A 16,695-nucleotide genomic window follows, 5' to 3' on the forward strand; every position below is an offset into this window, starting at 1 on the left:
CCTGAATTTATGGCTTGGTGAAATTTCACCACTTTGGTCTTTCTTCGTTTTGGAGTTTCGATATTTTTTCGTTCGGAATCCTGGTCATTCTGGTTTTCGGTTTTCCTGATTTTTTACACCCACTCGTTGAGTAAACTACGCTGTGTTAGCACATTTCAATTTTCGGAACTTTGCCCTATCGGAATCTTGCAATGCGAAACTTTGTTGTTTTATGTAATTTTTATATCTTTTCTTCAAGTTTCTCCACCAAATAATTCGGAATTAGGCGCTTTCGGAAGTTTTCAAATTCGGAATTTCAACCCCGCCCCGCAAAAACATCCTGTAATCAAACTCAATTTGAGGTATGTAACTTTTTACACAGTCTTTTACAATTTGAAAAGACTTTGGAAATCCTGTAATTTAAATAAACAATACTCTGTTGTTGATAAATTTTAACTTGTATTTTGTTCAATCTGGTCATAAGGAGGTGAAAAAAATAAACCTGATATAAACGTGTTCGAAAAGTTTCACTAAAACTAATCCGTCTTGTTAGATCTGATTATGAAGGTCTCTGTAATGCTGGAAAAAATTAATACACTGAATCTCATCTATCAACACCGTGCTATTAACAACGTCAGAGAAATAACATTATCCTATTATTTATTAGTCCATATTGCTTGCCGAATTCTTATCAAAAATAACTCGTTTTACTTATAAACGAATCCTCCGCCAATTGATTGCCTGTAAGCTCGATTTTGGATACCGATATTACATTTGTTGATGTATAATGAATATATCTCGAAATCTGTTGAATAACAAATACAAGAAAATTACAAAGGATTTCTTTACTGCATCGAAAAACGTCAGAGAATGGGAAAATTTTGTGGGAATATTCGATTTTTAACAGGAACCACATTTTTTAACCTACATTTCAAAATGTAAGAATCCATTTCGTAACTGACAAGTTATTTGCATATAGATATTTTTACCCAGGGTATCAGGAAATTTCTCGTGCAACGATTTCCACAAAACTTCCAATGTTATTTTTTACTGCTTCATGAGAATTTTTCATTTTGATATCCTGCATAAATTCAGATTTCTATGTGTTTTTTGCTTTGAATACATAATAAACTCTACGAAAGACCTCAACCTTATAAATGTATAAGTTCACAATATGAGAAAATATTATTGATTCTCTAGTTTAGATGAAAAGATTTTTTCTTGGGATATGATTGAATATGTTACTCGTATTGTAACTTTTTTGCCTTTTTCTAGACTCTCTTTCGTCTATAGTATATCGATCAAAGAAAAGATGAAAAACAATACAAGAAGCGACAACATTGTCCGCATTCACGTGCAAGATCATAGACCCGGCAAATATTATAGATCAAAAAGTGTAGATCCACGACGACCGAAATCCGTGGAGTAAAACTGCAGCCGGGGCCGTAGAACAGCATAAATCTGGATTTATTTACAACGCAAACTACGCAAGCGGAAATATAATTTCATGGATTGTGCGGAGCTGTGTGTGTGTGCTTGGGGATCATCCAGGTGCCGGGATTTCGCGGGGTACGCAGCCAATCCTGCGAGCGGTGAGAGCTCTTCACACTCGCCTAGATTTCTCGCTTACGGCGAACATCAACCGCGAAAATGGTCGGAAAAGTTGCACCGCTACTCGTGTACTAATTACCAGGATACACGACAACCCGAAGTAGGTGTTCGTATACCTGCTGCAGTGCATACTGTTCCTGCCAGGGCTGTCGGCTCACTGACTAGCCTCCAACTAACTAATGATTCCCGGTACTCGTACAAGTTCGCATAATGAGCTAGTGTACGCGTCCAAAAATCAGCCCCAACTTTGACCACACTACTGTACTCTATGTGACTACCGATCGCCGAATAATAGCGATGAATCGATGCATTTTATTGGATTGAAGCACCGTTAAGAGGATGGTATCTGTAATCATTCATTACTGACCGAGTAAGACCTCACTTATTAGTTACAGGCGTCCAAGCACCGGCCCGACTTTGACCACACGACTGTACTTTATGTGACTACCGATCGCCGAATAATGGCGATGAATCGATGCATTTTATTGGATTGAGGTACCGTTAAGAGGATGGTATCTGTAATCAGTCATTACCGACCGAGTAAGACCTCGCTTATTAGTTATAGGCGTCCAAACACCGGCCCGACTTTGACCACACGACTGCACTTTATGTGACTACCGATCGCCGAATAATGACAATGAATCGATGCATTTTATTGGATTGAGGTACCGTTAAGAGGATGGTATCTGTAATCAGTCATTACCGACCGAGTAAGACCTCGCTTATTAGTTATAGGCGTCCAAACACCGGCCCGACTTTGACAACACGACTGTACTCTATGTGAATACCGATCGCCGAATAATGGTGATGAATCGACGGATTTTATTGGATTGAGGGACCGTTGAGAGGATGGTATCTTTAATCAGACATTACCGACCGAGTAAGGTCTCACTTATTAATTATAGGCGACCAAAAACCAGCCCCAACTTTGACCTCACGACTGTATTTCATGTAGCTATTGTCCGCTGAATAATAGCGATGAATTGATGATGTTATGCAGGCATAAAAAAAATGTCCTGAGAAAGTTGTGTATTTTCAAAATAAAGAATATTTGAGTTGAAACAAAAATCTCTGATTCCATTCGAAAAAACTGGTCCATACTCCACAGCATCACCAGTTATGATGCTGGACGGCACGAAAAAAATTCTTCATCTGTCTCCCACTGAACCATACGACTTTTGAAGGATAAATTTTCCAATCGAACCGTTTGGTCGGGTGAAAACGTAATGCGTCCTCTAAATTAGGACATCCTGTATTCAGGTCTGGGCACTTGGGGGCAAAAGCCGTGCCGTTACAGGGGCCAGTTAGTACAAGAGTTTCCCGCATACGCGTTAGTATCGAGAAAGCCATACTCTAGTCGTGTCCTTGTCGCACCCGGCTTTACCGATACTACCGTTTGCGGACAAAAATGGTATCAACCAGCCACGCAAATTGTTACACTTTAAGAACATGGTGAGAATGGGAATTGCAAAGGCCTGCATACAAAACCGTGCATTATACATATAAAGATATTTCTGACGCACATGCATCGAAAACTCGTATTTTGTGAACGTTTAAAACGGGATAGTAGTCACAGTTTCGTGACCGGGGAAATAATCAGAAAAAATAACTCGCCACGGAGCAAAAAAAACTCTTGTAACAGTGAAATAAATGCAAAAAATGTTCCCTCTTGCGAAGAAATATATTGAGTACGATGTTTTCATGTCGGGTAGCATTAAAATCGAAGCAGTCGTTGTGACGGTTCTAACCTCACTTTCGTCGGCGTCAGAGCATGATAAAAGAAACAGTCATTTTTAGCTCAATTTTTATTTGCGCCTTCGGCACCGTCGACCTACAACTCGTTCTACAAACATCGGCTCTCGACAAGAAACGCCTATTTCTCCCCTAGATACCTAATATACTATTGATGCCGTGTAAGCCATGGCTGCATACCTTTCTCAGATAATTTCCCTAGACGAGCAATCGCGTTATTCGATGACAAACAACCAAATGAAGACTCGCTGCCCCAGGATATGTTGAATGAACGCTTTTCTCATTCTCTCTCTCTCTCTCTCTCTCTCTCTCTTTTTCTCTCAATCGCACTAAACGTTGACAAATATCAGAAAAATCTGGTGATAAATTGTTGATTCACGCGGGTATAAGGTATAGATAATGCGGTTTACCAAACGCATACATTTTGAGTGGCACTAAGAGCGGTTCGGGCTTTTAGAAGCGTTCCGCAACTTATACACAAACCCCTGGAATATTTGTCCAAACACATTTACCACCAGCTCTTTACATAGGGATGACCAACTCGAGGCAACCGTGGGGACTAACCACCAACTCGCTCAGCCTTGTGTGTATATTCGTACTTCGTATTACACATCCATGCATTTATGTATACATGTATTGTATGTACATAAATATAACTATGTACATCATTCTGAAAGTAATATCTACGCGAAGTCCACCGAATCTCAGACACTGCGGTTGACACTTCGTCTTGAGTGCTGTCATAGTACACCTCAAAGTGGTGGCTAAGTTCTCGGCAACGAAATGCACGAGTCGATACATGGATAGGGAAATCCTAGATGTGTTTTCTCTCGGTGAATATGCCTTGGTGCATGGATATTGCCGAACTGTTCCAACAGAGCTAGGTCTCACATTGGAGATATTTTTACTGCACCCTCGAATTAAGAGCTCCAAGGCAAATGCTTGATTATTAATTTAGTTAAATTTTTTTCTGATTTACTTCTTCACGCGCACGTCCCGCTTTTATTTTTCGAAGACTTTAACGGTACCAAGTGAACCTAACAGTATTTGAAAAATATTGAAAGTTGAAAAGTTTTTTGATTACAAGAAAAAATGCGATAAATTTATCGAATCAATTTTGTTTGGAAACAAGTAATGTATGATTCAAATTTCTTTTAAATTCACACTGATCCCCGAGGCTCGAACTTGACCTGTGACATGGAATATATAATAGATGCACACGTCCGCATATTCAGAGCGGGTCTTCCTCAGGGAGGAAGGGTCATAGGATACCTGAAACTTGTGAAACACACTCGGTGAGGGTATAAGATTGATGCATCTGGGTCCCGAGTCGGGCATCTGTTCCCTCGGCTTTCCGGAATCTCGCTTCATTTATTCATGCATTTGGAATTTTTCATGCGGTTCATACTCACTACGATTATAAGTAAAGTTGACGAAAATTTGATTCATGGATAAATGGGAAAAAAGTGCTTACTGTTTTTTTGTATTCATGACTTATATTACTAGCAATTCACTTCATTACGCGGTTAAGATTTGAAAATTCAGATTCGGATGTCTTCGGCACTGTATTCGAACCATCGCATCGCTGACACCGGAATTTAATTAACTAATAAAAGAATCTCAAAATCGAAATCATCCCGAAAGCATATAATCGGAAGCTGTACAGAAATCCATTAATATTCAAGATTCCTTTCTGACAACTCCGTAATTGAGAGATTTTGAAAATTTCTTCATTCTACTATTCCGTTGATATTCCATAGATAACATTATAGTTTTAATCATTCTTCAATTCGGCTTTTTGACATCAACTCTTTCAATCATTCATACGAACCTCTGCACTCTCTTCATTATTACTAACAGTGAGTCTCCAACTCATTCGTGGCACAGACATTCATTTCCTAAAAAAAAGTAGCGTGTATCCCATGTTTGATAAAAGTTTACGTAAAGTTCAACCGAAAATTTGTCTCGTTTCAACCGGCTTACTGATTTTTCAAGAAGTAGTGAAAAAAAAAAAAAAAACAAAATTCTAAACACTAAATTTTTAGCCGAACCCAAAGCTTTTGAGCGAAAAAGCATGAAACGTAATATCAAATACATGTTTGCTGGTTAAACATCAGATACTGCAAGTTATTACAGTTATTGAACGAATCGGTGAAGCGTTATTTTTTTTTTATTCGTATTTGATCAGATAATTATTTGTATACGTGTGTTTGGGATCAATATTTTGTCCGATGATAATTCGAAAACGAATGAACGGGTTTTGATGATTTAGCTTTCAATCGACGAGGCTTTGACTAAAAAAAATTTAAAAAAAAAAACAAAACAAAACAAAACAATCATATCTCTAAAACGGATCAACGAATTCAAATGATTTTGGTATTGATTGACGCGACTCTTCGCAGCTTTGAACTGGTTAAATTTTAGATTCGATCGGCCCATTTACTTTCGAGCAATTGATTTAACAAAATTGCTTGAGAAAAATATATCATTTTATAATGTTTCAAGAGCTCGGAACTCATCCGAGCTGGGGAAGATGTTGAGCTTATTAACTACTCGTTTCCCGTTTCATAACTTCAGCTTCAAAAACACTCGATGCGATTTATCCTCAACGAAAAGTTTTCTAAACGCTGTAAGTTTCCCTGAATTCTCACGATATTTTTGGTCGTAGATGGGCAGATAGGCGGGTATGTATGTTCGGAAACTCGATACAATAGGAAAAGTTTGGCTTGATTGTTGAACGCAGTAACGTAAGGTCTGAAAGCGTGCTTGACAAATTTGTGTGAATCGAGCCGGAACGAGAAATGGTATGTATTGTGGAAATTCGAAAACTCTAAATCAATCATAAATTTGAAACAATGGAGCCTATCTGATTCATTAGGGGCTTGCACGCGTCTATCTCTTGAATTTGAAATGATCCGTACAAATTCTCCCGGGACTGAAGAGCTCGTTTATCTTTGGAATGAATCACCGTCCCCGTTTCTGTATAATATTATGAAAATTATACGCGTACGAAAGTCGAAAAAACGATGTATACATATATCTGTGAAATAAAAATGTGATTAAGTCGATGCGACCTCGCATAATACCGCGATATTTCATTCTTACATCAAAAAACAAACACAATTATGCAGGATCCAAAATACACGTACAATTGTACACACAAGTCATCGTAAAGAAACATTACACGATATAATCAAATACTGCAGGCTGACACGGCGTGTCAAATGGATTGAGAATTTCGTTACTTTGAATAAAAACTCATTTCCCAGCCGGCAGCCTCCCTTTCATTTTTTTTTTTTTTTTCTTCTTCTTTCTTTCATTTTTTACGTTATTCCAATCCACACCTGTTTCTCCCTCGATATTATACGTATTTTATGTAATATACGCATTTTCGTGGGAACGATTCGCCTGTCATACCGTTGCTTGCCTGACAACCAACATCACCCCGCAAGATTTTTGTGATCCACTCCGGGATGATTTTAATTTCGGAAAATCCAAGAACCCCGAGGCCGTTTCAACGACCAGCAAATTCTTCTATGATCAAACTTGAACCGCGTTGATTTACCAACTGATATTCGATGAGGAAATATTATGGATCTGGAAAATTGAAATATAAACGGCGACATTTTTTATACCGAAGAGGAGATCGTGACGTGCACCAAGTTGTGAACCATCTATCGTGTAGATATTTTATTACTCGATGTGTAAATTTATTTATTCGAAAGAAATTTAATTTTTTCGATAGACCAAAGTGTCGATGAGTTAATTTTATTTTCATCCAAGATCAAATGACCGAATTTCATGACACACGAGAAGTGAAATTTATTTGTAACACATAAACTTATTTTAAGCTGACTAAACAAGATACTTACAAATTACATAATAGGAATGCAAAAAAATTCATCCTCTTTGTTTAAAATTGTTATCCAAAATAATTTATAAGCTTCTCTCGTTGATCATCATTTTTCTTCGTTACATTTTTACATTATATCGACGTCTTTTCAACTTTTTCACCCAAAAATTGATTGCCGTTTTACGCGATTAAAATTAATCATCCTGCTACGCCGCGACCCGCGGACATCAAAGAGAATAAATAAATTACTTGAAGCAATTTTCTTTGCATTCGTTTATAGATTAAAAGCTGCTGAATCCAATTCAATAAAAAAGTAACAAAGAATTAATAACAATTTCGGGGAAATGGAATTGAAAGGGAAATACACGCTCATTATGTTACACGTATAGCTTTGAAAATTGCTCTAGAAAATCGAAAACAAGAACACAAAACAATAATCTACAAGCAATACGTTTAATTGGTCCAAGTAAATCACGGAACCAATCAGTTAACAAAAACGAGAGAAACAAACTTTAAACTAAATATTTATGCGCCCAATCAACTTGAAAATTTAATGTGATTTGACAAGATATCGGAGATTCTCCCAATATTATCATTTGTATTGAAAAAAAATTCATAAATAAAATAACTTTGGAAAAAAAATTCAAGAACTGATGTCAATCGCCAGAGAAAAGTTTCGTCGCAAGAAGAATAATCGTTTCAAGTTGACAGAAAAAAAACTGCTACTCATTTTTGGATCCAAGGCTAGTGGAACGAAATCACAATCAAGGAAGAAATGTGCCTGAAACTCGCTGATTAAAATTAAAAACAAACTTTGGACAAAAACACGGACGTTATATCGATTCGAAATAAAAAAAAGCTGAGTAAAATCGAATGGAACACGAGTAAACATTGAATTTTTGTGTTATAAATGAAGAATAACAGTTTTTTCAAGAATGATTTAGGAAAAATATTGTCTTTTTAGTAAGGTAAGAAAAGGTATGTTGATTAGTATGTAACTTTAAGTTAGGTCTAAATTGAGACATTAATTTGATTGTCACTTAAATACATTAGTGAAATAAAGGCGTCTCATTCCAACCGATAATCACGATAGGTATCCAACAGAAATCGAGGGAACAAAGTCAAATACACAGGTTGAAATTTTTATTCTTTTGTTTTTTCTTACAACTAATATTGTTCCGGGAATAGAATACATTAGAAGTTAATTAAATCGGAAAAAATTTAATTTTAAAAATAAGTTGAACCTGTAGTAGGTTTCCAAATCGAAAATTTCCAAACGGAATAAATAAAAAAAAAAAATGCTCACAAACTCAAAAAACAAAAGCAATACAATGTACCGTTACAGTTGACTGTTACTGATTGAAATCTAAACAGTTTGGAAACAAGCGGCTTTAGCCAGCCCTCGAACTTTCCGTTCTCACACTGCAGGTTCCAAGTTGAGAGAGAAAAAAAAACAGAATAATATCCCATTCGAATTTCGAACTAGAAATTCAGATTCGTGATTAACGCTTTTAAAACCCTCGGATAACATATTGCATGAAAATATGACGTTGTTTTATTTTGAACCATTACATCGGAGCCGTCATTACAAATTTTGGAAGTCCGACCTTGAATTCGTTATCGGTGACCCAAAAAACCTTCGCCTAGGAATTTTTACCAGAATTAAAATATTTTTATGTTTTTTTTTTCCATCGTATCGGATCAGCATTTTGGATTTCGCAATCTCACTTCAGATTCGTCGTCAGCTACCCAACGAACCGACAAGTAACAATTTTCATCAAAATTCAAATGTTTTTAGTATTGTTCAGTTTATCGAATACTTCAAATTTGACGATCGCAAATCTTACCTAAGACCCGTGATGAGCGACCCAAAAAATCCCAATGTACCAATTTTCATATAAATCTATTCATCCATTCTCAAGATATCATCACTTTTATTTGAATTTTATAGAATTTTGTTATTTAAATAATTGAAAAAGTACCGAACCGATGAAAGCTAAAATCTAATCATTTCTAAGTTTAAAAAACGCGCGCTGATCAAAAACAAAATCATTAAAATCCTGTGACTCGTTCTCGAGATATAGTCAGACAAAAAAATTGGTCACTACACTGAGAAAAATTTCATTTGTTATAGCAACTAGAAAAATTCAGTAAGACATGCATCGTTGAAAAAACTATTCAAATATTGTTGGGATTACGAAAAACGAGGTACACGTAACCATTTTGCGCTATTGTCGATCCTTTTTTGATAATCGCAACGCAAAATCATTTTTTTCGGTTTACTCTACATTTTCAGTTAAACAAGGCTTTAACGTCAATTTACAATTGCGCAAGCGTTAAACTTTCGCAACAGTTGCAAGAAAATATAGTAACAGCGATTACAGTGAGAAAGAATAGTAACGTATGCTGGACTTTCCGGTAAGAACTAAAAATCTAATTTTCATTTTCTACCTAAAACCATATTTTGTCGATTGTGGTAAAAAATGAAAATAGTCAAGAACCGAGCGGTAACCGGAATTAAAAATTTCTCTCAGTGTACTTACGCACAGACGTCCAGGCAAAAAGGTCGAAGGTGATTCTCTAGATCCTGAAACGTCGAGATCAAGTAAAAACTCAACTTTTCATTTTCGGGATGGTTACAAATACCTCAATTTTTCTCTGAAAACAGAGAAAAGTCAATCAGAAAAACGAATCCGAAATTCCGCGTCAGTGACGTAGCATCGAGGGGCGCGCCGCGAGGCAACGAAACACTTCGGGCGAAACGCGAAGCTGCTCCGGCAGTAGAGAAAGTCAGTATCGGGTCGGGCAGCGCGCGTCAGTCAGTCGTTCGCGAGGCCACGAAGCGGAAACACGTGTTCCTTGCCGTACAAGTGAATAGCTTAAAAAGCTTACCGTGCGCGCCACGACGTGTCCTTAAAGTGGCTACACCAGTGACGTGACGGAAGAAGAAAAAAAAAAAAGAAACTAGGCAGAGTGCAAGAGAGAGAGAGAGAGAAGTGATACGGAGAGAAAAAGATTAGAAAAAAAAAAAGCTGATTTATACGTGTCTAGTTTTCGTTAGTGTCCGATTGGTGCGAAACGATCGTCGAGTGAAGTATAAAGAAAAAAAATAAAAAATAAATAAATAAATAAACAAAGAAGATATTTAATTATCCTCCTCAACTTTGCTTTTGCGACACTAGTGGCGGCAGGTGTGCGGTTTCACGGAATCGTAGCTGCATTCATATTCCAACGGGAAATTAATCGTTGTGTGAAAACTACGCCGTTTTACCTCTATGCTTGCGAGTTTGATCACCACGTGTCCCTGGCGTGTATTTCATTCGTGTGACATGTCGCGTTGTGTTAAGGCGAGCCGGAGAACAAGTGAATAGCGTGTGTGAAATACAACAGCCTCGACTGCAGTAGTCGGTAAACTCTCGAAGTTCACTGCATTCTGACCGCGCAGTGAATAGCGGGTAGGTGGAAAATTTTGCGATCTTCTCCGTGCTTTTCAGACCTGGTCGAACCTTTTCTTCGTCTTTAAATTCGCAGGTGACGGAGTGGGAGGGAAAAATTTAAAACAAAAACATCATCTTAGCCATATAAGGACATATTTGATCGTATGAAATTCCTGTTCTTTTATAACAGCGAAAAAGAGGAGAAAAAAAAAAAATTGTTCATTTCGAACAAATTTATGTTTCCGGTAATATACAAATATTCTGTTTTACCAATCAAATATCTACGCAACACTGTTCAAATAGATATTTAGTTGGTCTTTATTTTGTTTTTATTTAAATCCAAGGGTGTCGAAAATGGTTTTAATGGTTTCATTTGAAAACTGCGAGTTTTTCTGTATTAATATTGGATGTTCTTTATTGTAAATTGGTCAAGAATTTAGCTGGCTACAATTTTATATCACTTAAACTCCTTAGATACATTAAACGATTTTGAATACTGTCTAGTGTGCATTGAAATATTTTCAGTGTTTTGCCACTTGATTTTTCTACGATATGAACGAAATTGTATTTATGATTTAAATGAAGTTAGATTCGTCGTTTACATCTTTACTATGAGATAAATTACTCTTCCCGTTTATTTCCACTTATATTCTATGCGGAACGATTTTACGTAAAATCAGATCTGCCATTATTTTGAAGTAATTCTCGAATGGTAGTAAAATATAGCTTCAGATCTGCGAAATTTGATGCATTTTAGAGGACATTTCTAAGCGACTGCAAAATATCTAACTGCCAATCAAGATATCGAATAAATTCGTCATTGCGTTGCAGTGATATGCACAATCAGTTATAACGTCTGAAAAAATTCACGTATCTGAAATTTCGATCGATCGAGTTTCAATGAAAACTCTGATCGTGAGGTTTTTAAGACTGAACGAAAGTTGGCAAGCTACCAAAAAGCACCATAAATGGTAAACGCGAGGTGAAATATTATCCAAACCCAAAATAAGTCACATATAAACCAAATTAAATCCTAATCGATGAAAGTTTTAAACACATGGAAATTTAGGCTAGAATTGCTTGCAGAAAATCGGTTGAAAAACGACACTTACCTAATTAATCCAACTAATGGTTATTAGTTTCGACTTAAGATTGATTCTACTGATTTCCAAAAAAATAGAGAAGTCTGAGTAGCGGATCAACAAAAAAATGCTTGCAATGAAAGCCCGTCTATAAGTTCAATAAATCGAACCGCATTATTGATCAAATGAACGAAAAAAACGCCGACCACCAAACAGGCTTTTTTCCTCACTACACTTGGTACTTACGAGCTAGATTTCACGGATGCATTATTTATGTAGCACCACCCTCCGAAAGAAAAGTTAATTCGTATAATATTTATAGCTACGCAATGAAGTGATACCAGAAAGGGGCGGGAGAAACGTAATGAGTTTCTATCGATCGTTTCGGTGCGTTCATTATGACACTTTGAGGTGAAATCCTTTACTGTAAAGAACCGGAAATTGACGAAATTTTTTTTACCAACTACAAATTACATCGAGTGTTTGAATATATTTAATGCCGATGAGCAAACTGGTTCTACGCAAGGTTCGGCACGTGATTCGAATCGAATTCTTTTTACAAAAAAATTTTGAGAATGACAATTTGAAGATTGAAAGTTGATCCTTTTTTTTCCAATAAAAATATGCCTACTACGTTATGTCAAGTGGTGTTACAAATACAATATAGTAGAAAATGACGCGTGAGAAATATTTTTTCGTCACTTGTAGTTCACATGTTGCGATAATTTAGTTCCAAAAGGAGCAATTGAGACGCAGATTTTTTAGATCAGTAACTGAATTAAGATCCTGGTACAAGTCTTGCAGATATTCTCCCAAGTCTAAGCAGTGATTTGTTCTGGATCTATAAAAGTTTTTTCCAAAGTTTGAGGTTCAATTTTATAGTGAGTACGACGATTCAAAATAAATATTACAATTAATTAATGATTTTGAATATTTTTTCTCTGATCGAAATGTCAGTTTGTCCGATAATTTGAACAATAAAATTTTATTTTGATTGACAAGCAATTGCAGAATTATGTATTCAAAACTTCGGGATATTTTCTTTGCGAATCTTGTAAAATTTTGTATTCTAACCATTCGTACGTCGATCTTTCGCTCATTCATACACATCTGAAGTTAGTAAATTGGAAAATGTCTGATGTACAAGTGTAAATTAATTAAATTAGCGTTATATAACATTGTCTTTTTCTTTGTTACTTTACTTGTGCTTGGTTATTTAAAAATTATCTCTCTCAAATGTTTCATTGATCATTTCACGAGGCTTGTTATAAATTCTAGCGCACAGTTATATCGGTTGAAAATTAAAAAACACGTCATATGAGCTGAAAAAAATCAATGCAGAAGTCCGGACGAAAATTTTATATAACATTAAGATGACGAATTGCTTTCACATTTTGCGTATACACTTTACTTCCAAGAAAAATATATCTTTTAAATAATTCCAACCAAAAGCTTGTTTGGACAAACTCATTTCAGCGTTTAAAAAAAAAAACCGCCACACCTACAAATTAGGAGTTTCGTTAAGGGTTAAAAACTTAAGGCTGCGTTCACAAATCTCATTCGAAGCTATCACAAATCGAATATTCGTAAAACGATGAGGGAATAATTAATTTTATTTCGTGGTAAATATATTTAAAATTCATGATCCGTTTTATGTATTTGTCGAAATGCAATGAAAGCTTTGACGTACAATTAGCATTCATTTTCGAAAATTTCAGCAGTATTTAATAAATAAGAACATTTTTGTATTTTAGATAAACAGCTTTTGTTTATTGATTTCGGACAAAGGGACAAGGTGAGGGAATTACTTTTGGAGCCATAAATTGATCAAATTTTTTTTCAGGTTTTGTTTTTAACAGTCTTAGTGTCGATAACTTGCGAGTAAATAAAAATTTTGCATCGATAATAAATGCATGTTACTCGGCACTAACGACTCGGGGCTTGAATTTCGGAACCTGATGAGAAATACCCGATTACATCAAGAGAGAGCGTTTCTTCGATATAGAGAATCCTTAAGGACGTCAACACATCACGTGACTTACTTGTCACAGTTAAATTTTGTGTATCACGAATTCTTACGACTGTACGATTTGCGAAAACATTTCAATCGTTACAAGTTAGAAGCTATTTATGCCGAACAATTGAGAAGGTTACGGTGAAACTATCGCAAGAATAACGAAGGTATGGCCGCCTGATTTAATACGTAGAAGCTGTAACTCATCCGCATCGATACCCTCAATCCCTTTCTCATTTTCTGTCTCTCTGTTATTCCGTATGTCCACATTTGCTCGGGGATTCAAGATCGTCAGAGGGTTGTGACATGTTTCTACTCACCCCCTCCCCCGCCTTTCCCCATCCTGCCTTATCTTTTCTTCCGCGTTCTCGTATTTTATTGCCGTATTATGTCGAAGTGGTTCTACCGGGGCGAAAAATTGCGAACGACCATTTTTGTGACGATATATTTGTCGTACCTTCATCGCAATGGCTACGGTGAGCCCCAACCAGTCTGGATTTCCTATATTTTTTCTTCAAGTAAAATAACCCGAGCTCGGAGATTAACATCGATTGTCATCGTGCGTTAAAGATACTTTGGAAGTAAACGGTATTTTTTATTCAAATACTGGCCAACTTTCAGACAACTGTAATCATTTTTACTTGTGAAAATTAACTTCCATTTCCACAATTAGACCTCACGACATTGTTGTCTATCGCCAAGAAACAGTTGGCAGCCATTTCTGGCCCCTACTTCGATCGTTCGAACATTGCTTCGAGTTTGATCAACGTCTAAAGAATCTTAAAGTATTCATTCAAAGCATGGTAAAGTTGAAATTATGGTGTTTGGAAAAAAATCTGAGTATATTACGTCTCTCGGTGTCGCGTTGGTTTCTAATTCCATTTGCCAATGCCATGAAAATGATGAATTTTCTGAACGAATGAAAAGTCCATTTCTCCCCGCCCTCATCGAGGCTTATACGGTAAAAACCTCGCTTGAAACGCATGCAGGAATAAAAAGTCGCAACCCTTGAACCACGTCGCACGAATCCACTCTATCAGATCCAGGGCCACCAGAACTGATCCCATCAAGTTGGACGTGTGAGCGTCGTCGATGCTGACGGTATATTTGGCGCGGTCTGCAGATCCTGTCGCAGCATGCGGGGGTGATCCCTGGGTGATCACCGGAGTGGTGAGATCACGTTACGAGCAAAGAGGGAGAAAAAGAGAGAGAGAGAGGGCTGCCATTCGGGTAACTAATTAAACGGATCGTCACGCCAATTGAGTCTCTACATATCCATCCACCACTTCCTCCCATCCATTCGGCAAACTCGAAACGACTCACCGACCGTCACCGCCGCAGAGTTACCTATAGACACCTCCTCTTCTGGGAGCTAATTAATCGTATTTCCATCCGTAGTGATCGACCATCCAATTCCGCCGACTGGAATGCCGGGTGCATGACGGGTAGGAAGTGTACGTTCCGTTATTGAATACCAACTCGAGCAAATGATCCGCCACGCCCCGACAAGCTGCCTAGATTTTGGAGAACCTTCGACGAACGTCTCGATCTTGAGATGAATTGTCGCGCGGATCTTCTTTGGCAAGCGAGTGAAAACCAGGGTTTAGTAATGCACCCGGAGGAAATTACTGTGAAAGTTGGTAGATTAAGCATCCCACTGCGCATGCGCGAGATTTTTAGAATTCTCCTGCGCAGTCATTTCAACGTCAAACTCATCGGACTATGGAGGTTGGGTTAGGTGTCGCGAATTTTCTTAGGTTAAGAAGATCTCAAGACAGTTGCGTTGATGTAGTCATTGGTTCAGGATGGTCAAACTTTTATTGGTCACTGTTATAAATCATCGTAACTACATAATTTCAATTCACCACTCGGCGCGGGAACGTTTGACATTTCTAGTACCCCGTTTCGAGTAAGGTGGCGCTTCTGCATTGCAGCAATGCTGCCAACCTGTCAGACAAATATTTCTTTAAATGGCGCGAAAACGATTCTTTAGATTTCTTATTTAGATCGCACCGCAATCAGTAAGTTTTCAGATGTCCTGAATGGTGCTGCGATAATTATAATTCTTGACATTTCTCATTTTCAAAAGTGATGTTTGATGGTATGGAAACTCAATGGATACATTTAATTTTCTCACTTTATAATATTGACAAGTTCCGTAGAAATATATAACGAGAATCACCGAACGAGGCAACATAGATATATTTATAACCTACAACCTGAATTGTGAGTATAAAGATATTAGGAATTTTTACTTACATAACATGTTTTTATTTTGAATATTAAGGACCATCAACTTGTCAAATAAATTTTAGCAGATTGACGGCGCTATCTAATTGGTGCATATTTTCACAGGAACATCACAGTTGGTTGATTTTTAGTCTATTGTTTTGATTTCACAGACCATATTTGGAGATTTTGTCTCGAGATTTCGTCGGTGATCTTTCGATCTCTTCCTTCGTATGCCGGCCTGAACGAAATATTTCTTAATAAGAAAACAACTCCTTTTTTTTCATTAAACAGACTCTAATATCCGCAGAGTTGGCAACGCTGCCTCGCATGTTGCAGACGAAAATATTGCCGCGGTCCGATCTTTCCGACCAATCAACTTAAATAATATCGCGCATGCGCAGTCGATCACTCACAATCAGTCTGCTAAGTCTGCATATTTTCCGTCTCGATGACGCTAAAACTACGCACTTTTCGTTTCAGTCGTTCGATCTTTTAAGCTCGACCTGCTTGCAGATGTTGACGCGAAGCTGCGGTGCATCCGTCGTGAGCTTAAACGGAACGTCTCCAAGTTTATTCTAATTTGGCGTATGAACGTGAACGCATCCGGCTGAAGAAACCTCGGGAATACCGTTGTCACAAGAATTTCCGAATACAGGGAAAATACAGATGAAACATTATTCATTTTCCCCTTGTTTCGAAGAAACGATGAGAATCTTTACTAACTTAACATATGAT

General features: G+C 37.2%; 1 protein-coding gene across 6 annotated transcripts in view; it reads left to right on the top strand.

Annotated features, from left to right (window-relative positions):
- LOC107225054 (protein artichoke) overlaps positions 1–16,695 on the top strand; it is a 262,673-nt gene that overhangs the window by 109,848 nt on the left and 136,130 nt on the right. For 4 of the 6 annotated variants that reach the window (XM_046736902.1, XM_046736901.1, XM_046736906.1 and 1 more), the window contains exon 1: positions 10,033–10,650. The exons of 1 other annotated variant lie outside the window; for it this stretch is intronic. The gene's annotated coding sequence lies outside the window, so the exon portion shown is untranslated. Of the gene's footprint in view, positions 1–10,032; positions 10,651–13,876; positions 13,896–16,695 lie in introns of those variants that run through there. One more of the 6 variants, XM_046736904.1, reaches the window with a different exon arrangement.

This window comes from Neodiprion lecontei, chromosome 4 (genome assembly GCF_021901455.1).
Source record: "Neodiprion lecontei isolate iyNeoLeco1 chromosome 4, iyNeoLeco1.1, whole genome shotgun sequence".
Lineage (NCBI taxonomy): Eukaryota > Metazoa > Arthropoda > Insecta > Hymenoptera > Diprionidae > Neodiprion > Neodiprion lecontei.